This window comes from Triturus cristatus, chromosome 5_2, assembly GCF_964204655.1.
Source record: "Triturus cristatus chromosome 5_2, aTriCri1.1, whole genome shotgun sequence".
Classification (NCBI taxonomy): Eukaryota; Metazoa; Chordata; class Amphibia; order Caudata; family Salamandridae; genus Triturus; species Triturus cristatus.
In genome coordinates, this window is record NC_140588.1 from 458893795 (window position 1) to 458918485 (window position 24691).

A 24691-nucleotide genomic window follows, 5' to 3' on the forward strand; every position below is an offset into this window, starting at 1 on the left:
ATGAAATGCATATAGGCCCTCAGCTCATGCATGGAACAGTTGTACATATGACAGAAAATCACCTTAAAGAAAACATGCCAGGACGTAGGAACAATGTTGTCAGCCATATCACGATACTGTACTTTCCCCACTTACCAAGGGGAAGTAGTACACAGAGGATGCATTCAGAGTGCATTGTATGCCATGATACAAGTCTGTGGACTACCTTCACGTGACACACAGTTGTAAGGAAGCATCACTTCACACACAATGATGACAACTGGGCAGTTTAGGACCACTGTCACTCATCACATCTACTGATAATGTAGGCAATCTGAGACATTGGCCAGCCATGTGGCTGGTAAACTATGGTAGCTGTCATTTTAATGGAGCCTGCTTAGTACCTGCTCACATGACCAATAGTCTGCAGGTGTCAGCATGCACCTACTGCAAGACCTATACCTGCAAAAACTCTCCCTTTGCGTGGGCCATGAGTCAATTTCAAGCTTGATGGGGAAATAGCTGCCTGAAACAGAAGGTAGACGGATAAGCTGAAATTTTCAATTATTTTTATTTATTTATTTATTTGCAGAGTTTTATATAGCACTGGCTAGACCCGGAGGTATCAGAGCATAAGGACAAAAGTAATGCAGTGGTAAAATAAAAGCAGTAAAACGGTGTACAAAGGGGTGGAGGGGGATGGGGAATGAGGCTGAGGAAGGCATTCATTCAAAAAGAGTCCCGCAATACCTGTAATTAAAAAGGAGAATTTCAGGGTCACAATCAGGTCATGTGCGTAGAGCTTGATCAGGTCAGGATCATGGCAGCGTAGCATCAGGGGCCGGCCACCCTCACCAAGTAGGAGAGACCAGGCTGCAGAGAGGGACAGTAGATGGAGACGAAATGGCTGTCACATACCAAACGATCCCCACCGATAAGATGTCTGTGCGATGTTCAAGATGGGAGAGTTCACCATAAGGCGCAAAATTAGGTTGATGAGCGAGTCTGAAACCAGGTTGCATGCGGTGAATCCAGAGAATGCTCGCCGTCGCCGAGATGGAGGACGTCCTGAGGAGGGTCGACGTGATGCGAGAGACGGGCTGGTGACCCCAGGACATAAACCGGCCGCGAGCGGCGATCTTTGTAACTGGTCGGCACCATCAGGATGGAGGACTCCGGGCTCGGTTCCAAAAATTCTCCAGCACAAGAAGCAGGAAAATTGCAGATCCACTAGCATTCACAGGGTCAGAAGGGCAGAAGAACAAGAAAAGCCGCCGCTCACGCTCAGATCGTCGAGGGAGACACCTAGGACACAGGGCAGCAGCGTCTCTGTAGATAACATGCGGCTAAGTCAGGGGAAGGCGATTCAGGCATACACGCAGCAGCCCCGGAAGGGGGGGGGTCAGCCACAGGGTCAGGGAGGGCGAAAAACAGGAAAAACGCTGCACTGTCATGACAATACTAACCCCCTCCTAGCTGCTGATGGGCTTGCACCTGCCCATCAAGGTCCGAGAACGCCACCGCTGGGATGCAGGCCATTAGGGGGTCAGGGTCCAGAGCGTGCCCCTTTTGCCTGGGGAGGAAAGCCCCGGCTGGATCTCTACGATCTTCCGGGTCCAGTGTCTCAGGTCCTCCCACCATTTTCTGCAGTGGACACTGCACGGCTGAGCGACCTCCAGGGTCCGCACCTTCTGGGAGATGGCTTATAACATGAACACCTTCTAATGGGCGTTGACCTGTATGAATGCAAGAGATGAGGAGACTGAGCTGGCACGAAAGAAATAGTTAATCTTCTAGGGTGAGATAGAGGTTGTACACAGATAGCACACCCACCAATCAAATACGCACACGCCACATGTGTACTGGACACTAGCTGAGCACTACAAAAACTGTACTGCACACTGCTTACATAATCTGAGAAGTAGGCTCATTCATGATCATGTCAATACCAACTAGGTCAGCCACCTGGGCCACACCAATTTACTCTGAAATGAGTTACCAACTTACATAGCACACCATTGTGTTCTCCTCAAGGGTGCAGTACTAATGCATCACTGGACAGACACCTGACCAGTCTGGACAAATTGATTCATACAGTCAGATACATCACTGCTATCATTGTAAGTACTGTATTTCAAAATGTGGGTCACAATGAAAGGGCTGGCATGTATGTCACTGAGAGCTCCCATCCTGTGGATCATTGGACATGTGATGTACTCATCGGGACATCATACTACGTTAAAGTTTGTATGTGTGGCAAGTCCTGCCATCCCGTGACATATGGTATGACAAATGTGGAAGTGTCTAATGGACGACACAAGCATTCTATTGTACATACTAAATGCTAGTTCATTCTGATTCAGCTGGTGATGCACTTCTGAACTGCACTGCAGATGTAACCAACTATCTGCAGTGTACATGTGTCAAATTAGCAAAGTTCATATACAATGCCACCATTACTCATATGATAGTAATATTCCAGACATGTCAGAATAAGGCACCTGTCTTAAGGCAAGGACACACAGTGACCTTATGGGACCATGAACAGCAGTATAGTATCTGGCCTTCTCACCATGCACAAAACCAAATGAGCTTATACTAGCTGCAAATAGGCCAACTCATTCCTGTTACACTGATTTATGCCACATCTTAGAATCAGCGTATCTACAGGTAATGTACTCTGTTTAACAGCTACATTAGCACTCCAATGCCACAGCCTGGGCCAGGGACCATACAGGGCACACATCAGTGTCGATGTTTGCTCTTTGCATGATGAGCATACTGCTTCTATATGACCATTATATACCCACATATACCATAACTAACAGTGTACCTTGTTGCCAACAAATATGTGACATAACCATTGTGGGTTACTATGGAGGGGGCTGTGAGGTGATGGTATCTCCCTGCCAGCAGGTTGGAGAGGCCTCATGTGTGTAGCTGGATATGTGGAAATTTACATCTATCTACCATCATTCTCACATGCTACTCACAGGACACATACAATCATTAGGGTGTAATGCCTACACATTTGTTAGCACCTCTGCCATTCACAGATAATCTGTGTAATCATAGTCAACAATAGGTCTATACACATCACCATTATGATGTGATGTCCACAAAGTACAGTGCAACATGAACCATTACATCATAGTAATTTGTTTCGCCCGCAATTTCTGATATAAACAACACTGGGACAATGAGGCACAATGTGGGCTAAGGGTTTTGACAGTAACATTTTAGCAGACCACAAACTGTATTAACAGTACACTCCTGCTCCTGGTGAGCCATAGAGCTGGCGGTACAGAGTAAGGCCCTCGGACACCAGTATCTCCAGCTCCTCTGGAGTAAAGGTAGGGGCCCTGCTCCCTGTATAGCATGCCATTACTTCTCCCAAAGGTGGCAAACAGCACCTGATGATGAGTATGTTTGTTAAGCAGCAGTGTCTGAAGGCAAGTGATTTGATGATAAAACACCCACTTATAAGCACATAAGCCACATAGGCGTACTTCTGTGCAGACGGACACAGCTATTGGCCCGTGACGTTCGCTTTTTTCAATGCTGGCCAATGCATGTCCCATTCTATGCTCAAGGCATCCACATAGGCACTGTCATCTGGATGCAGACATGGGCCTTGTATTGCGATGGATGGCATTTTTCAACGTTGGCCAATGGTTGCCAGTATCGTTACTGCCCACCACTGTTTCAAATAGGCAGTGGTCTGTGATTCACAATCTCCCATTCTATGCCCTAGGCATCCACAAAAGCGGTGTCATCTGGAGGCAGACATAGGCCTCTTACCACAACGGATGGCATTTTTCAATGCTGGCCTATGGCTCTGACCGCCATAATAGGTATCGCCTACTGCATGTTTTAAATAGGCAGCGGTCTGCGATTCAGCATGTCCCATTAGTGAGGTCAGGCATTTACCATGTCAGTGTTGAAGGCCTCATTGGCAAACAAACTCCTGAGTGCACCTCTATCATTACATATATGTTGGAACATATCTAATGAAGTATGACACTATTCTTCTGCATATACCAATCCCCACACATGAAGGTTGTACATGACTTTGCATGAACACATGTTTACCGCAAGACACCTGCAGTGACGGTAGGTATGTGTACAATGCAGACTCCTCAACATGACGGTGCATAGCTGCCAATATTTCATTTTTCTTGTGTGTGACATATTCATGTTTCCAGTATATTTTAATGTGACATTTCAATTTTTATGTGTAACACGTTTTGTAACACCTTATTGTGAATAGATCAAAACAGGTACATCAATATACTGAGGTAGATTTCACAAATGATCCTGCTTTACACAATACAAGTGCCTGGAGATAACCTTAAAACAGCTGCATTGGTCCTGAAGTGTCTATACAAGTTCAGTAACTAGCTTCCCATTTCTAAAACGACCATCCTGTAAACTACAGTGGCATCATAATAAATGATTTGGACCTATTTGAGTAATAAATATATTATGCCCGTTTATTTAATCTTAGTATGGGAACACTCAGGAGAAGTGAAGTGGGATGTCGCAAAAGACTGGGGAAGTGTGTTGTTATTGTGCAGTGGTGTAACACAACATGATGTTGCCTCCTTGCGAAGGTGGCGCCGGGCCATGAGACTCCATTGATATCTGAGAGATATTCAAAGTTCTTGGAATTAATTGGGGCCCCCTGAAATCCGACCCCCACTCACAGATGCTCAGGACCATGCACTAAGTCCCTGATCACAGACTGTGAGAGAGCACCACACCAGCAGGTGGCCTGCTACACCTCAGAACAGTTAATGCTCACACATTTAGTCCTGCACGGGTGATGGCTAGTCCGTTCCTGGTGCAACTACAGGTCCCAGATTGCTAAGCCTTTTTTTGTTAAAAGGCCAGAAGTGGTCAAAGGTTTCTGTTGGACTTGACCCTTTTTGCAGGGTCATACCAGAACTTTTTGCCTTCCTCCGGTATTTTTTCTGACCTGTTGTTGTTGGTTTTAGGACTCTGGGCACTTTATCACTGCCGTTCAGTGTTAAAGTGCATGTGCTCTCCATGGTAAACTTGGTAAGATTGGTCTACACCTGTTTGGCGTATTTAATTTACCTATCAGTCCCTTGTAAAGTGGTATCTCATATACCCAGGGCCAGTAAATTAAAAGCTACTGGTGGTCTTGCAGTGCTGCTTGTGCCACCCACAAAGTAGCCTTTAAAACCTTTCTCAGGCCTCAGTTTACTGCCGCTGTGTCGTGGCACATGAAGTGGTTGCCACGTCCGTGACTCCCTTTTTACTACATATCAGTCACCCATAAAGTAGGCCCTAACTAGACCTATGGGCAGGGTGCGGTGTAGGTAAAAGGTAGGACATGTGCCCTAACTGTGTGGCATGTCCTGGTAGTGACAAACAGCCTATTTGGGATCTCACTGCTGTGAAGCTGCCCTCTGATAGGAATGCATTGGAGATTCCCTGATATGTGCTTCAGTGGTAATTCCTGACATCAAAGGATTTGTTGAGAACTAAGTTGTACAACTTGCCTATAGGATAAACATATACCTATAGATGAGATCAATCTTGTAATATAGATTTCAACCAGTTATATAATATGCATTAGTCATATATATATATACGGATCTTTTTTATGCAAATTTGTAAGACCATCTTCAGGACTGGTAATAAAAAGTTGACCCCACAACTCCCTGCTCCTGCACCCTGCTCCTCATAAATGCCAGCTCCCCGCCTGTATCTCCGGTGTCGATCACTCTTCCTAATGGACTCAGGTGGTAGCCAAAGGCAATCGTACCAGTTTCCCACAGTTTCCGGGGCTGCGTTTCCCTCAACTGCAAGTCCCCCACCGGGACAGTCCGTTGCCGTTAATATACCTGAGTCCTGAGATACGAACAGAAAAACTCCTTACAAAATTGCATTTAAAGACCGAAACGTCGACAGTCACACTTCTTTCTAGATAAATGTTTAAATATCTCTGAAAAAGTGTTCGATACATTGTGAAGTGGAGTAATCATTGAATGTAGAACCTCCTCCCTTTTGTTATATAACTGTCTCAATTTTAGGTACCCTTATTACCATTTGCTGATATAAATGAATTTCGTTTCTCACACACCTTTTGTCTGTTTTTCTTTTTTGATTATTCAACTGCTTTAACAATCAACATAAAAAAGATCCGTATATATATATATGACTAATGCATATTATATAACTGGTTGAAATCTATATTACAAGATTGATCTCATCTATAGGTATATGTTTATCCTATAGGCAAGTTGTACAACTTAGTTCTCAACAAATCCCTTGAAGGCACAACTTACCCATACATATTATCTGCCCAAGCCCTCAAGGGTATATTGGGTCATCCATTACACAGATCGTGACATCAAAGGAGTCGCTTGATCAAGTTTGGTATGTTTGGATAGTGGTGATAAATGCTGCGTACTGGTGTTAACAGATTTATTATCACTATTTTAGAAATGCCACTTTTAGAAGTAGGCATTTCTGTGTGCTATGTGCCTTTGTGCCTGCCTGTTGTGTATTGACTGTCTGGCTTTGGAGTGACAGGATCTGGGGAGGTGCAGTGGCTCCAGGGGGTCTGGGTGAGTCAGTGCTAGGCTGAATGGGCATGATCTGCATTTGGAGTGGTGGGAGGAATAGCACCTGAACCTGACTAGGGCTGTGCCTACCTTTGATGGTTCCGCCCCCCTGTGTTGTGTCTGGGGCCAGAGCCTACACTAACAATAAAGGTGTTTGTGCAATTGAAAAGATGTATGTAAATACCCCCCAGAACTGGTTTTGACTGGGCACAGAGCCCTGTAACAGGGGGAAGAACAAAGACACTTGGCATATAACTATTGGGGCTTTGACCCCATGTGCTGTGCTTACTAGGAACTGGACTGCTGGAAGGAGGAACCGCCGGGGGACCACTGCACTGGGCAGAGGGCCCTTCGTGCTGGCCTGCCTGCACCAGCCATCTGCATACAGTGCATGGTGAGCGATATTCTTTTGTTGTGGCCCCTGGGTGAGCACAGCTAGCAACCTTGCTGCCCACGAGCAGCCAGATAGGAGTGCTTTCCCCTGTAATTCGGGCTGTGCCACGCTCTGGCTACATGGACAGGACGAAGTGCTCCCTCGAAAGAGGCCAACAAGTGGTGTGCACTCTACTACGGGTAGAGCAGCGCTGTGCCATGTGCCTTTGAGCCCCCTGACAGAGACACTGCCGATCCCCAAGGCGAGGCGGGAGCCTACCCCGAACTTGGTCTCAAGAAGGAGTTACGGCTCGTTGCCACAGCCGCCAGAAGTCAGGCATGACGGCGCCTGGTTGTGGATGGGGCTGGCAGGACGACGGAGCCAGAGCCTCGCTGGCTGTTGTTTCCTCAGGAAGGAAGTCAGGCCGCTGTAGCCTGGTTGTGGACGTGGCTAGCGGCAAGCTCGAGTTGGAGCTGGAGCCTCGCGGGCTCCTTGTACAGCCGAGGAGGGGCTCAGAGAGATACCTCAACGGAGGCCACTGACAGGCCTTATTGTTTTCCCTGGCATTATCACAGCTGTGTCGCTGGGTCGTAGGCAGCTGCAACATCGGGGGCATTCTCCAGTAAAGGAGACAGGGTGAGTTTCACCCCCGCCCCCGTGCATTGTAGGGTGTTGGGCAATCTGCGGTAAACCTTGATGGAGGCCCCCCTACTTCTCACTAAGGAAGAGGAAGAGTAATAGTAGTCCACAAGTGGGAAGGAACTACTCCAAACTACCCCACAATCCAGGTGGTGAGCACAGAGGTGCTGGGGCTGCCGATTGGGGGCCAGTGGGCTCTCAGGGATATGGTGGCATATTGTGCATTATGGTTATGCCTAAGACGGGCATGATGTGTTGTGATGTTGCACTGAATTACTGCTGATTAGATTTTGCATAATATGCTAGATAATGCTATGATGTCCACGTATAATGTATTTAGGCTGCTGTGGTAATGTGTGCACCCTATGAGCAATTATGTTAGGTGTTCATGGGATGTGTACTGTGACCAGTGTTTACTATGATGCACTGAGGCTGTATAGGTGTAATATGCTATTCTATCTAATGCTATGATGTTAAAGGCTCATGCTTGGTGCTAAGGGTGCCCTCACCGGTGGTTACTGGTTGTCTTCACTAATTGTGCGTTCTGAGGGCTATGACAGTGGCCCGATTGGCCCTGTGGTGTATATAATCCCTGTAAAGTCATACCAAGTGACAGGTGGCACAGTGTATATATGTGATTATGTTCTAATGTGTTTTATGGATAATACAAATGCTATTTTTTTTACATCACCTTCTGTGGAGTTTCTTTTGTGGTGTGCCTAGTGTGTCGCTGCTGTGTGAGTGTGTTGCGCAAACGCTTTACACATTGCCTCTGGGATAAGCCTGACTGCTCTGCCAAGCTACCAAGGGGGTGAGCAGGGGTTATCTTCAGCGTGTAACTCCCTTGCCTTGTCTACAGTGGTGGTTTCTGTTTGGCTTAGGCGCATGCCCTAGCCAACCAGAAATCGCATTTCTAACTTTTTCAGATGCACAACACAAGGTCACTTGATCATTATGCTCAGTACGTCTCCGCCATCCCATTCCATCACACGGGCTACACTAGGTAAATATTTGCTTAGGGAGAGTAAATTGATGAAGGGCCACTTAGTTTGAGGTCAGAAATGTTTATGAAAATGTATGAGTCCTTTGATCGCTTGTACAAATTACATAAATATCTTCTACTAAAGGGCCACAAACCATTTTGCTTTCTCAGTCGTGTGTCCGATGTGTATGTTCATCATGCACATAATGTAATGGAAAACACTCATATGCAAATGACATATGTATGAACATGCGTGAGTGATGCAATGTGGAAATGTACACGAGGCAGATTTGTTCTGGGAAGGACTCATAAACTATCTAGCTAAGACCGAATATGAGAGTAAGCAACATTGGACTAGGCAAGACAAGGAACATCTCTGGTAGAAGAGAAGAGAAAAGCAGGAACTGGCCTGGGAAGAAAGATAAACACTATAAAGAAGCCAGACTAGTCTGGGAAGGACTGATGACTCTTTGTGGAAAAGGAAAAGGAAAAGCGAAGAGCATGGCTATGCTGGGCAGGTCTACCAAACTCTCTGGACGAGCAGACTCAGGACTGATCTATACAAAACTGCTTAATGAGTATTGTTTGGAAATAAAGATGCTGGCACAGTAGTACAGCCAAGCTCGAACCAGCTTAGCTCTAGCATGATACAGCCCATGCCACCCACATCAAGGAAATAAACCCAGTGCACTAAGCCCAGTTTCACCAAATCAGGCACACAAATCCTGCCTGCCCTTTTCACTCCCAACCAGCACCCCAGCCTCCTCTGCATTGATGCTCTCATCCATCTAGCTCTATTTAACAACTTCAGTGTTGTTCAGTATCAATGACCTTGAAGGTGTTCTGAGTCTGCGGGCAGCATCTCTGTAATGATAAGTTCACTTGCTGCGTGAATGTTTTGATTTGTTCTGCATTCTACCCATCAATTGGGTGTCTTTTGCTTTCTCACCGTAAGTGCGCCAAGTATGTCCAGATGTGGGTCCTGGGATCACTGTGCCTCTGGAATCAAGCTATCCTGGCTGAAGAGGGGTGAAACCCTTTAAACCGGTCCTAGGATGCTTGTTTCCGGTCCAGGAAGGGCCTGTCTTGGCAGTTCGGGCTGGAGTGTTCCCATTAAGCACAGGGTCAAGACTGATTTGCATGTGGCCAGGTCTAAACTAGGGTGGCATGGTGAGCAAAAGAATGATGGATTTAACCCAGATCTCTTGACTGGGGGTGAATGTTTTGATTTGTTCTGCATTCCGTCCCTCAATTGTGTGTCTTTTGCTTTCTCGCCCTAAGTGCGCCCCTGTTCTGCTTGGGTTTTCGGATCAGATAGAACCTGCTCATTAGAGCCTCACTAACCCAGCCAGAACGTTACCCCCTCCCTAGACCCTATTTACAATCCTGCAACCACATATATATCTATCACCTAAGGACAGGGGATTCCTACTATACATACCAAGACCTCTTACAATCGGCGGCCTCGCGATCCCATACGGATCCAGACCTCTCTGCCCATACGACAGTATCACAAGTGGCGGCCTCGCGGTCCCATACGAACCCAGACCTCTCTACCTAGATGGCAGTCTCAGCACAGTCGGCGGCCTCGCGATCCCATACGGATCCAGACCTCTCTGCCCATACGACAGTATCACAGGTGGCGGCCTCGCGGTCCCATACGAACCCAGACCTCTCTGCCCATACGACAGTATCACAAGTGGCGGCCTCACGGTCCCATACGAACCCAGACCTCTCTACCCAGACGGCAGTCTCAGCACAATCGGCGGCCTCGCGATCCCATACGGATCCAGACCTCTCTGCCCATACGACAGTATCACAGGTGGCGGCCTCGCGGTCCCATACGAACCCAGACCTCTCTGCCCATACGACAGTATCACAAGTGGCGGCCTCACGGTCCCATACGAACCCAGACCTCTCTACCCAGACGGCAGTCTCAGCACAATCGGCGGCCTCGCGATCCCATACGGATCCAGACCTCTCTGCCCATACGACAGTATCACAGGTGGCGGCCTCGCGGTCCCATACAAACCCAGACCTCTCTGCCCATACAACAGTATCACAAGTGGCGGCCTCACGGTCCCATACGAACCCAGACCTCTCTACCCAGACGGCAGTCTCAGCACAATCGGCGGCCTCGCGATCCCATACGGATCCAGACCTCTCTGCCCATACGACAGTATCACAGGTGGCGGCCTCGCGGTCCCATACGAACCCAGACCTCTCTGCCCATACGACAGTATCAGCACAATCGGCGGCCTCGCGATCCCCTACGAATCCAGACCTCTCTACCTAGACGGCAGTCTCATACGACAGTTCATCCTATGATCACCATAACATACAAAAAGGGAATCAGTCTCACTATTCATCAGATCACACAAGGATTGCCAGTTCGGGCATAGCCTGTTCTCAGGTTCGAGGGGCTCCTCTTTCCTTTATTCAGTTACCACTTACCTGATCAGGGTTAACATCTGTTCATGTAGCCACAGCTGACTAGAAGAATAGGCTACCCTCTTATACAAGAACACGCATCACATATTGGTTCACTACAAACTGGATACTTTATTACTCATTACATACACAATCACATAACATTACGATATAACACATAACCTGCAAAGAAAAGTGAAAGATTAAGTTATACACTCTAATAAGAAAGGGTCGACATCACCTTAGTAGTATGTAGCCTGCACTCAGTGGTCATCTAGGTTCCCTTCTCGTCTGTGCCTCGGCTCGCCTGGAATCACCCTTCTCCGAGTCACTGGGACCTCTTCCTTATCGGCTACTCTCTCCTCTCTGGCTATTCTGTTAGGAAAGCATCTGTCTCTCAGTTCTTCTCCGCCTTCAAGATGGCGTCTGTCTTCCCTGGAATAAGTAGTAGCTTTACTGCTAACGGCTAGATGCCGCCTACAGACTGAACATGTAACTGCCTCAGACTTTCACTAATATAGAGGTGCATTTCCTCATGGAAAATTCCGGCCCGTAACCTGCCGCCCACCAAATTCTTGTACCTCCCCGTACCAAGGACACGTTCCCAGCCGGCCGGCCTGATGTAGTGTCTTCGGCATGAAGAAAAATACAATCCTTCGATAAGGGCCGGCCTGAACCGGTTCTCTCCAAGCGAATAACACCTCATAACTAAAATATTACTCTTGACCTAGAAGCATCCCAAGCTGCCGAAGCAGAAAGAAAGATGGAGTCTCTCCCGTTTGAGGCCTACCAGGCCTGAATTCAGCACAGCTCCATGAAATACCCTCACTACAGGACAGGTTACCCCTAATACTAACAAATCTATCCCCTAGGCTATATGTGCAAGCCCTGATCTATGGGGAAGAGCACAGAATCATGTCGAAGTGCCTAGTAAATAGGCTCCATTCACTACTCTAACCCTTAGGCTTGAATGGTAAGAGACTGAAGTCACATTTAATCACCTGTTAATACAAGAAGACCGGGAAAATCAAGCAGAACATTTCACCCTTGACTTCAGTCTATTATACATTCATTAAACAGAACTAACATCTGTGGAAGAATAATATGAAACAAGACTAACTGATCTATGTCTAGTACCAGGTGTGCAAAATTGAAGTAGTGAAGGAATACACTGAATAAAGCAACAGATAGAAATCAAAATGCCGATAGTAATCAGAATACCTCCTAATATTTGACGTAACATATGTAAATCAGGTAACCAATTAAAGAGCCAGTCAAACCAGCCCTGGTCAATGTGTTTTCTAACTTCTTCTGTCAAGTCATGTAATTTGTCAATGTGAACCTGAATGGATTTTGTATGAGCCGACAAGTTAAAACAACAAAGACCCTCAAAATCAGAACAATCGTGTCCATGTTTAAGCAAAAGATAATCAATAGCCGCTCTATTTTGTAAGATAGCCCTTCGTTCACCCTGGGCGTCTAATAGCATGTCAGACAGGATTGTAGAAGTATGATTGATGGATTTTACCATCCAGCAGGCCATTTTCCCAATAGATTTGGCATTATAAACTGCCAAAGCAGGAACACCAACAATTGCTCAGTCTAGTAATGGCACAAGGGCCTCCAGAAATATTTGAATATAAATGCAAAGATGAGTCACAATCCTCCTGTAACCTCACTGTACGGGGGTAACTACCATACTCTTGCAAGTCATGTTATTCTGAACAGAAGTACATGTTTCCGGTGTCCTTTGAAAGCACAAAGTTCGTTCACGAGCGGTGAATGAAGTGGAACCTTTCAATTTTAAACGCATACATTAAATGAGGGGTCTTCGTCACTTGCTTGGCCAATGTAACCCAAAAGTTTGGCGACAAATCCCACGCAGCGAAGGAACGCGACACTCGGGTTCTCAACTCAGCCCGGGTTGATGGGATCCCTCCTCTCTCGTCGTACCATCCCAAAAGGAGTCCAACACCGACACATCCTGCAGCAACAGTCCAAAGAATGATCTGAAAGAGAATCAAATACAGGCATTATTCATTCTCGTAAGTAACATTTATCAGCCGGGACTGCTTCCCAGCTATCTTTCCCTGGTCTCATAACTAAAATGGTGTTGTCTTGACCGGTTGCAATCACTTCTGCTTGTTCAGGGGGATTCTTAGGCGACTGCACCCAAACTCTGGCCCCAGGATTATCTGTGGAGCCAAAACCTTTCTGGCCTCGTACCGTTAGCAACGTTGGGGCAGTGCCTTTTGTGATCTCACCGCTGAACACAGGCATTATTAGCAATTGAGCCACTCGGTCAGTTTTATGTATCAGTAAGTCAACCTCACTGCTATTCAGCAGGAGCACCTTAATCTCTCCCTGATAATCACTATCAAGGATTCCTCCAAGCACCTGAATGCCTTTTACAGCCAGCCCCGATCTAGGGGCAATTAATCCGAAATTTCCAGGTGGTATCTGAACACCAACACCTGTTTCAATGATGACTCGATCTTTACTTTTTATAATGGTGTCATCCATGGCATGCAAGTCTAAACCTGCCGACCCTGGGGTCGCTCTGCATGGAGCCAAAGCTCCGGGAGTAATCTCCCAGTACATCACAGTCTCTCTGATCTCATTGGGTTTAGCATTAACATTCGGAGGAAACAAACGCATAAGTGGGGATTCAGCATTTAGAAAAGGACGGTTATTCAAAATCAATAGCGCTTGAGGCAAAAAATCTCGCCAATTCTTATACTTGTCATCTGTTAATTTGCGCAGTTGGTCTTTTAGCAGGCCATTCAACCTCTCCACAAGACCCGAGGCCTGTGGATAATATGGTATATGAAACACCCATTCAATATTGTTTTCCACACAGAATTCCTGTACCAATCTTCCACGAAAATGGGATGCATTATCAGATTGAATTTGGAATGGCACACCATAATACATCATAATCAATTCCAATGTTTTAATAGTATTCAATTGGGTAGCTTGCTTACAGGGAAGGGCCACCAACAGGCCACTGTATGTATCAACAATGGTGCAAACATATTGACAATTCCTACTCATAGGAAGTGGACCAATGTAATCAATCTGCCAAATTTGAGCGGGCAATTTCCCGCGATGTAAATGACCTTTAACAATTTGGGGCACTTTGCGCTGCCTGATATGCTGACAAATGGGACAACGTAGAATAACATTTTTAATTAAATCTAGGGGAATATAAATTCCTCGATCAGCAGCCCACCTGCTAGTGGCTTTCTCTCCAAAGTGTCCTGCTTTCTGGTGGGCCCATTTCGCCAATCCCGCAATATCAGAATCTTGCGTGTCCACCACTGCCTCAGCAATTTTAGATTTCTCATCTGCAATGTTATGAAAGAATTTGTCAAGAGAGTCTATCGGGGTATGAGCATCCACATGGAAGATTGTAACAGTACTCTGTGGGAGCATTTCCCAAATCTCCTGCCATAATTCTTTTCCCCACAATTCTTTGGAATGGATTTTCCAACTATGGGAATGCCAAGTCGGTAACCAAACTGCCAGTCCATTGGCAGTAGACCAAGAATCGGTAAAAATATGACATGTGCCAGGTAACTCTTGTTTCAGAACTTGATAAACAGCATAGAGTTCAGCAAATTGACTGCTCTTACCCTCACCAGTCGTACTCAGCAATTTTTGTGTGATCGGATTATAGGACACTGCCTTCCAATGCCGTTTCGTCCCTATGAACCTTGCTGAACCATCCGTAAACCAGACATGGTTTCTGTCCTCTGCGGACAAATCATCAAAAGGTTTACCCCATTTAACAGGAGATTCCTGTACTAAAGGTACGGAACATTCACTCTCAGTTTCAGTTGATGGCGCCCGTGCCACCTGCTCATGCAAAGATGCAGCTCCTTTTTGTCCCACACGTGCCCTGTCTTGTATATACCATTTCCATTTAATCACACTCGCCTCTTGAGCGTGTCCAATTCGGTGAGTTTTCGGCGAACTCATAACCCACTGCATGATAGGAATTTCAGGTCGCAAAACTATATCATGTCCCAAAGTCAATTGCTCGGTATCCACCAGAGCCCAATAACATGCAAGTAGCTGTTTCTCAAAAGGTGTATAACGCTCACCAGCATCAGGTAACTTTTTGGTCCAGAAACCTAACGGTACTCGACTCTTGCCTTGTTTCTGCCACAAACTCCAATTCGCATAAAGGCCTTGTACAGACACATTCAAATCCACATCACCATCACATACAGGCCATAAATCCAGAGCATGCTGAATTGCTTCTTTTGCCAGACTGAACGCATCTTGCTGTGGTTTACCCCATTCAAATGCATTCTTTTTACGAGTGACCTGGTACAAAGGGGCCAATATTTGACTCAAATGAGAAATATGCTGGCGCCAAAATCCAAACAAACCAATGAAGCTTTGGGCTTCTTTCCTATTTCTCGGAACTGCAAAATCAAGAATTTTCTGTTTAACCTGAGGGATCACTTCTCGGTGCCCTTCATGCCAATTAATACCCAAAAATTTCACAGCCTGGGACGGACCTTGTAATTTATCCGGGTTGATTTCCCAACCTTTCTCACGCAAGCACTCAATGACTCTATCCAATTGGGTCTGAACTTCCTCTTGTGATTCACCTTGGATCAAAATATCATCAATATAGTGACATATCTGAATTTGTGGATGAACTGGTACCTCAGCCAGATGCTCTGCCACCAGCCGGTGACATATCGTAGGACTATGCACATAGCCCTGAGGAAGACTTCTAAACGTCATCTGACGCCCGTTCCACGTAAAACTGAATTGTTCCTGACACTCAGGGGCAATCGGAATCGAGAAGAAAGCATTAGCAATATCAATGGACGCATACCATGTACCTGGATGTTTCTGGATTCTTTCAATTAGGGTAATAACATCCGGTACTGCAACAGTCAAAGAGGGTGTGTGTCTATTCAATTCTCGATAATCAACAGTCATGCGCCAAGAATTATCACTCTTACGTACAGGCCAAACAGGATTATTCCACGCAGAAGTAACTGGGGTTATAACTCCTGCATCCACCAACTCCTGAATAGTGGTACTAATCTCTTCATGACCACCTGGAATACGATACTGTTTCTGACGAACCACTTTTGTCGCCTGGGGAACTTTTATGGGGGGCATTCTTAAACGACCAACCCGTACAGGCCTGGACGATATATAATGTTTAGTTCCAAATTGGTAACATCCATCATCTAAGTGCAAAGTCATTCCTTTCAAAATATCAATTCCAATTATGAATTCTAAGAGTGGCACCACTAATACAGAGTATTCTTTTCTAGGAATTCTACCTATTCTCATTTCAAGTAAGGTTTGAACTGCGGGAGTTTCCTTTCCACCTAATCCGGTAATTGTAAAAGGCTGACCTTTAAACTTCTTTGATTTTCCATGAATAAGAGTGGCCTCCGCTCCTGTATCTACCAATGCTCGGGCCCTTTGGATATTACGATGTCTCCAATAAATATCAATATCTACATAGGGTCTATTATCTCTGTGAGCCCATCTGTGTACTGGAGCTTGACCTATTTCCTAGTCCTTTTTATTGTGTTCTGTGTACCAGGATAAATCAGGATAAAGACTCTCACGGTTCCTAGGTATCGATACCTCCTGTTCATATCCATCTCCATTACGAAATGGATTACTGTTCCCTGCATTGTACTGCGGGTTTCGATCGGCCAATATGTGTCGATCCTCTCTCCTTCTCAACTCAGGGGATTGATCCCTATCATCTCTACGTCTGCTGTCAACATAATCATCTCTCCCCCTCTCTCTTTCCCTCTCTCTCTCCCTGTCTCTCTCACGACGGGGGGACAAATCACGCGCATAACGTCAATCATCACGACGATCAGAGCGCCCACGGCGGTCGTCATCACCGCTACCGTCAGAAAAACCACGATCATACTCAGTTGTCCGAACACGCCGGGCACCCTCCTTTCGATCCAAGCCACGTTTGCGAAACATTTCCCACAAACGAGAAGTAGTCTCACCATCAATGTCCTCCTTCCGCACACCATCGGCCATAAGACCAAAAAACATATCACGTCTAGTAAGTTTATTGTCACCAGGAGTACGAGTGTCAGGCCGGGACTGCCGTTCAGGTTTAAACCACTCACCCAACTCACCGAGTTGGCGTACCGATTCCAGCACCACAGATAACATGTTACCAGTCTGATTAATCAATAAAGTCATCATGACCTGCTTATAAGCAACAGGGGAAGAACGAATAATACGATTCCGCACAGAAGATGTTAAGAAACCATCAAGCAACCGGTCAGCAGTATTCAGAAAAATTGCCGTTTTCATCACCTCCTCTTTGAGACGGTGCGCAGCATCGCGCAAAGTATACCACGGTTTGTCATTCAGAGGCCAGTCAGACTCAGTAGGATATTTTTGATTACAACCCTCAGTCGCCAATTGAAGCAAAGAAATTTGACCACCACCATTAAAGTTACGAAAATGATCCTGTACAGTAGAATCCGAACTCAAGGAATAAAACTTCAAACAATCGCCAGCATCCAGCATAATGCCAGCAGCGCCCAGTTCATAAAGGCGCACCATCCATGTGAGCAAGGGCTCACCAACTCGCTGTCGAAATCGCTGCAAAATATCACTAATTTCCTGTTGAGTAAAATCCTCCAAAGAGTCTAAAGCAATACCATTCGGAGCACCGGGAGCCTGCTGCACCTTCCGTCGAAAAACTGGATGCGCCGAGACCGCGGGATGAGCATCACAAGGAGCTCGACCAGTACACGTAGAGGAACAAGCAGTGGAAGAAGCATCGACCCCGCTCGAAGGACGAGCGCAATCACGGGGTGCACCATCAGAGGCGCAAGAAGCAGACTTACAATCACGGCCGGAGCGAGAGGACTCGCGCTTGGCAGACTCCTCACCCGAGGAAGGAGAATCACTCGAGTTCCAGATATTACCATCCCATTCATCAGGATTCCAATCCAGTCCGGCTTTCGCCACGACCAGACGCACCTTCCGCGTCGAAACCCGACCACGCCGATTCTTGTATTTATAACGAGCAATTCGCACAGCCGCCCTCTCGGCAATAGTTTGGTACGTCTCAAGTTTGTCAGCAAGCAACTTATTTTGACACCGCAACAAAGTATGAGCATTCTGAATCTCAACAAAGTTCGCTTCCACATCCTTATGCACATTCTGTAACTTCAACAACCTCTCATGCAGGATCCTGTACGCAGACAGAACAATCCAACCTCTGCGCCCCAAAACGGGAAGCTCATCACCCTTAGATACCGGCGCCTTCTGTAAACAAGTAATCACATTAGCCGGCTCCGCCAGCTCCAAAAAAGAATTCCAATTCTCACTCAAACCAGTAGAATCAGCCCACTCACGGGCTAAGGCTTCATAAGGCATTGAATCCCAGCCGGGAATATCAACGGGCAACTTAAAAGTAGATTTCGACTTTCTAGAAAACATCTTTGAAAAGAAAGAAAAAGAGAAAAAGAAAAAGAAGAAAGAGAAAAGAAAACTACACGCAGGTATATACAAATAATATAGAAACAAAACCACGCACGCGCCGAAGGCAAACACGATACAACCACAACGCACACAGGTTTCGTAAACGGTTCGTGACGCCAAATGTTCTGCTTGGGTTTTCGGATCAGATAGAACCTGCTCATTAGAGCCTCACTAACCCAGCCAGAACGTTACCCCCTCCCTAGACCCTATTTACAATCCTGCAACCACATATATATCTATCACCTAAGGACAGGGGATTCCTACTATACATACCAAGACCTCTTACAATCGGCAGCCTCGCGATCCCATACGGATCCAGACCTCTCTGCCCATACGACAGTATCACAAGTGGAGGCCTCGCGGTCCCATACGAACCCAGACCTCTCTACCTAGACGGCAGTCTCAGCACAGTCGGCGGCCTCGCGATCCCATACGGATCCAGACCTCTCTGCCCATACGACAGTATCACAGGTGGTGGCCTCGCGGTCCCATACGAACCCAGACCTCTCTGCCCATACAACAGTATCACAAGTGGCGGCCTCACGGTCCCATACGAACACAGACCTCTCTACCCAGACGGCAGTCTCAGCACAATCGGCGGCCTCGCGATCCCATACGGATCCAGACCTCTCTGCCCATACGACAGTATCACAGGTGGCGGCCTCGCGGTCCCATACGAACCCAGACCTCTCTGCCCATACGACAGTATCACAAGTGGCGGCCTCACAGTCCCATACGAACCCAGACCTCTCTACCCAGACGGCAGTCTCAGCACAATCGGCGGCCTCGCGATCCCATACGGATCCAGACCTCTCTGCCCATACGACAGTATCACAGGTGGCGGCCTCGCGGTCCCATACGAACCCAGACCTCTCTGCCCATACGACAGTATCACAAGTGGCGGCCTCACGGTCCCATACGAACCCAGACCTCTCTACCCAGACGGCAGTCTCAGCACAATCGGCGGCCTCGCGATCCCATACGGATCCAGACCTCTCTGCCCATACGACAGTATCACAGGTGGCGGCCTCGCGGTCCCATACGAACCCAGACCTCTCTGCCCATACGACAGTATCAGCACAATCGGCGGCCTCGCGATCCCCTACGAATCCAGACCTCTCTACCTAGACGGCAGTCTCATACGACAGTTCATCCTATGATCACCATAACATACAAAAAGGGAATCAGTCTCACTATTCATCAGATCACACAAGGATTGCCAGTTCGGGCATAGCCTGTTCTCAGGTTCGAGGGGCTCCTCTTTCCTTTATTCAGTTACCACTTACCTGATCAGGGTTAACATCTGTTCATGTAGCCACAGCTGACTAGAAGAATAGGCTACCCTCTTATACAAGAACACGCATCACATATTGGTTCACTACAAACTGGATACTTTATTACTCATTACATACACAATCACATAATATTACGATATAACACATAACCTGCAAAGAAAAGTGAAAGATTAAGTTATACACTCTAATAAGAAAGGGTCGACATCACCTTAGTAGTATGTAGCCTGCACTCAGTGGTCATCTAGGTTCCCTTCTCGTCTGTGCCTCGGCTCGCCTGGAATCACCCTTCTCCGAGTCACTGGGACCTCTTCCTTATCGGCTACTCTCTCCTCTCTGGCTATTCTGTTAGGAAAGCATCTGTCTCTCAGTTCTTCTCCGCCTTCAAGATGGCGTCTGTCTTCCCTGGAATAAGTAGTAGCTTTACTGCTAACGGCTAGATGCCGCCTACAGACTGAACATGTAACTGCCTCAGACTTTCACTAATATAGAGGTGCATTTCCTCATGGAAAATTCCGGCCCGTAACCTGCCGCCCACCAAATTCTTGTACCTCCCCGTACCAAGGACACGTTCCCCGCCGGCCGGCCTGATGTAGTGTCTTCGGCATGAAGAAAAATACAATCCTTCGATAAGGGCCGGCCTGAACCAGTTCTCTCCAAGCGAATAACACCTCATAACTAAAATATTACTCTTGACCTAGAAGCATCCCAAGCTGCCGAAGCAGAAAGAAAGATGGAGTCTCTCCCGTTTGAGGCCTACCAGGCCTGAATTCAGCACAGCTCCATGAAATACCCTCACTACAGGACAGGTTACCCCTAATACTAACAAATCTATCCCCTAGGCTATATGTGCAAGCCCTGATCTATGGGGAAGAGCACAGAATCATGTCGAAGTGCCTAGTAAATAGGCTCCATTCACTACTCTAACCCTTAGGCTTGAATGGTAAGAGACTGAAGTCACATTTAATCACCTGTTAATACAAGAAGACCGGGAAAATCAAGCAGAACAGCCCCCTATGCCCAAACGTGGTTTCTGGGCTCACTGTGCCACTGGAATCAAGTTATCCTGGCTGCAGAGGGGTGAAACCCCGAAACTAGTCCTAGGATGCTTGTATCTGGTCCAGGGAGGACCTGGCTTGGCAGTTCGGGCTGGACTGTTCCCATGAGGCACAGGGTCATGACTGATTTGCATGTGGCCAGGTCAAAACTGGGGTGACATGGTGAGCAAAAGAATGATGAATTTAACCAATATCTCTTGACTGGGGGTGAATGTTTTGGTTTGTGCTGCATTCCGTCCATCAATTGTGTGTCTTTTACTTTCCCAGGATCAGCAAATGACTCCTTCATACTGCTGAACAGCATCATTCCCCAGCTGATGTCACAACCACTATGGGAGAGGACCTGGCTTGTTGGTGAGTATGATATGCCCAATCCTTTGTGTATGTGATGTCAGGTTGTATGTTCTACAAATGTGTGACTGATAAATTCACATAAATGTGTCTTCCATCTGGGGGACTCAGCGTATCTCAACCGCTCATGGTTGTTGACACCGCTGAGGAATCCAACATCAGCAGGGGAAGTCCACTTCAATGAGGCACAGGGGAGTTCCATGCGGCCAGTGGAGCAGGCTTATAGGCTCCTGAAGGCCAGATGGGAACCAGCAGGAGCCACCGGGTGAAGATCCTGATATGGCAAATGATGATGAAAGTGGGGAAAAGGAAGAGTTGATATGCGACAAAAGCTCATCAACAACTTCTTCTCTTGAGTGTAAGTATGCTGTGAGAAGTCATTACTTTGACTGTTACATTGACTGTTGTTGTGATGCTGTGAGGCAAACGTTAATGTATACATGTTAGGCATGTACAGCTGTGTCAAAGTCTGTGCACAACTTTTTGTTTAGTCAGGTTTGGAGACATGAATAAATAGTTTATGTAGCTTTGTGCATGTGACATGTTTAAATGTACTGTGTACTCCAGAAGTTGACTGTGATTGGTGTCTGATGTATGGCTTCCTGCGTAGTCTGTAGGTCATCTTCATCTGGACATTTTGGAGCTGTGACATCAGCAGGGATATGATGCTGTTTTCAAGTATATAGTTGACATGGATTGTTCCTGGGAATGTCTGGCACAGACTTTGTGTGTACTACTTCGGTACCAAGTCAGCTTGCACAGCGATTGGATGGAAGTTGCTAAGACTCCATTGGACTTGTTCCTTGTTGTGTGGTGGTCCTATTGCAATATGTGTGCCATCATGTTTTCCATCACAATGATATTGTTGGGCCAAATCATGCTAGCCTCCCTTCACATTGGCAAAGTCCTCAATGTGTATGAACTGGATGTAGCTGTTGATGTGCCCCATCATTGTATGACACAGTGCTTGTGGCACATGTTTTTGACATTCTCCAGATGCAACAAAACTAACTCTGGGCGTAGTTCGGGTAGTAGCTCTACGTGTAGCTATGCGAAGTGCACTTCGCACTATGCGAATGACGCGTAGCGCTACGTGAACTGCGTAGTACGCTGTTCGCGATGATTGCACAGTGCCGTTTGCTTGTCCGCACTGTGCAATCATTGCAAACGGCACCTTGCACAGTGCGAGCAGTCGTTTTCTGCCGCTCGAGAAGATTTTTACTAGAGCTGCAGCTTTCTCAACGCGGACTGGTAGTTTCACATCACACGAGCGGTCGCGAGCATACGCGACCACTCGCAATGTGAGACCTGACCTCCCCGCGTTGAGAATCTCGCCGGGAGGTTTATTTTCCACACTCGCGATCGGCAATTTGATGTTGCTGATCGGAAAAAGTCTCGCTGGGATGTCATTTTGCTCACTCGCGGTCCCCAACTTGACGTTGAGGACCGCGAGCGAGCAAAAAATGCCAACTACACTACGCTATGCGATTTTGCACTGTGCTACGTGCAATTCGAGTAGCACAAACTACGCAAACTTCGCGGGCGTAGCGTAGTTTGCCGCCCAGGGTTAAACAAAACTGGATTGGAATGAACCAGTGCTCAGAAACTGTTGTACTGCAATAGTTTGGTTTTATTTTATGAAATGATATGGGATTCCTTTTGTGAGGTTGTTGATGTGATTCCAGCTGATGACACAAACCAATTGCCTGTTGCCTGTTCTATTTGGCATTGTCAGTTGTGTCTCCTCGTACCATATATTTTGAAGTATGCACATGACATTGTTGGTCACTGACCCAGATAGCTTTTGTGATGTATTGTTTTGGTCTTTTTTTACATCATTTCAGCCTAAGGTTGGGAGTATGGAATAAAATTGTCCTGAGATTGTACACTTGTATATCTGTCTTTTGGTGGCATGGATGAGATAGTCTGTAACACAATGTTGAAAATACACATGCGCATGCTTACCTAAGTAGCTTACACTTTCATCTGAGGGATCACATGGAAATAACAAAATACATTGGTAGCTGAAATGATAATACATGAGCTAGTGCTGTTGTGAGAAGTGAATTTATTGCAGTTCACATGGTGACAACAAGATATGTAAGAAAAACAGAAATAAAATAACCACAATGGAGTGCAGTTGTCAGTGGTGGTGGATGAAACCATTGTTGTAGGAGACACATTGCCTGGAATCCAAAGCCCAACACACTCCTCCATCAGAAGTGGTAAAGTGTACAGGAATAGTCAACAAAGTGAACGGATTGAACACAAAGGAGGAAATAAGGGGCACCGTTTCTTACTGCCGGTGGTGGGTGTCTTGCCATCTGACTCTCCTGGATATTTCCTTGGATGTCTTACTCTACATCGGGTACAGGGGATCCACAACTGCATGGTCCGGGTGTCTGAGGAGTATCCCCCTGACATGGCGTTCCTCCCTGTGGCTGCCACAGATGATGAAATGACAGTTGTAATTGTGCAACACGGAGGGGTAAGTGTAGGTGTTAAACCCCTGCAGAGGGTCATATTAATGTCCCACAGCAACCCAATGACCTGGTCCATTTGTTTGTTATGCTCATCCAGTCCCTGGTCTATGGACCTCTGTGGTTACTTAATTTCCAGAAGTTCCTCAAGTACCTGGCCCATCACTTCTTGATATCCCTCATTTACGCCCATTACACTTCAAGGCTGGCCTGGGCGTCAGTGGCACCCGAATCCTCATGTTGTGGGCCCACAGTTGTCCTCCCACCACCCCTGACCCCATGGGCATGTTTCGGTGGCCCTGCCTGCCCCCTTCCACTGGCATCCCCATCCTCAGTGAGTGTGTTGTCGCTCCTCACATCCGAATTTGGGAGGGGGTGGTAGGAGATGTTGCTGCCCATGCTAGATTGTCCGGGTGTTGGGGTAGGGGTCAGCTGTGATGTTGAAGATGGGGTGGAAGATGCTGCTGTGGGTGCAGTTGGACTCACTGGTGCAGTCTGCCCAGGCTGACCAGATGGGCCAGGTTGGTCGTCCATGTCCATGTGTACAGGAGAGTCTGTATCTCCGGAGGCTTGATTGCGGGGGGAGTTTGAGCCTGGGGTGTATCCTCACTCTGACTGGATGTTGTACCAGATTGACCTGTTAGAACAGAGATTACATTGTCATTAATATAAGCGTGGTATCTACAGTCACATCATTTTGGTCACAGTGAGTTTTTGTCTGGGAGAAAAATCAATCAATCAATCAGGGTTTTTGAAGCAATCTACTCACCCACGAGGGTCTCAAGGCACTGGAGGGGTATCAAGCAGCACCGTGGTCATCCGAAGAGCCAGGTCTTGTGATCCTTTCTGAATAGGTGCAGTGTCGGGCTTCATCTGATGCACGGGGGGAGTTCGTTCCAGGTCTTGGTCGTGATGCAGGAGAAGGAGCTGCCACCCGCTATGGCCTTGTGGATGCGGGAGATCGTGGCTAGGGCTAGGTCGGCAGAGCAGAGGTTTCTCTTA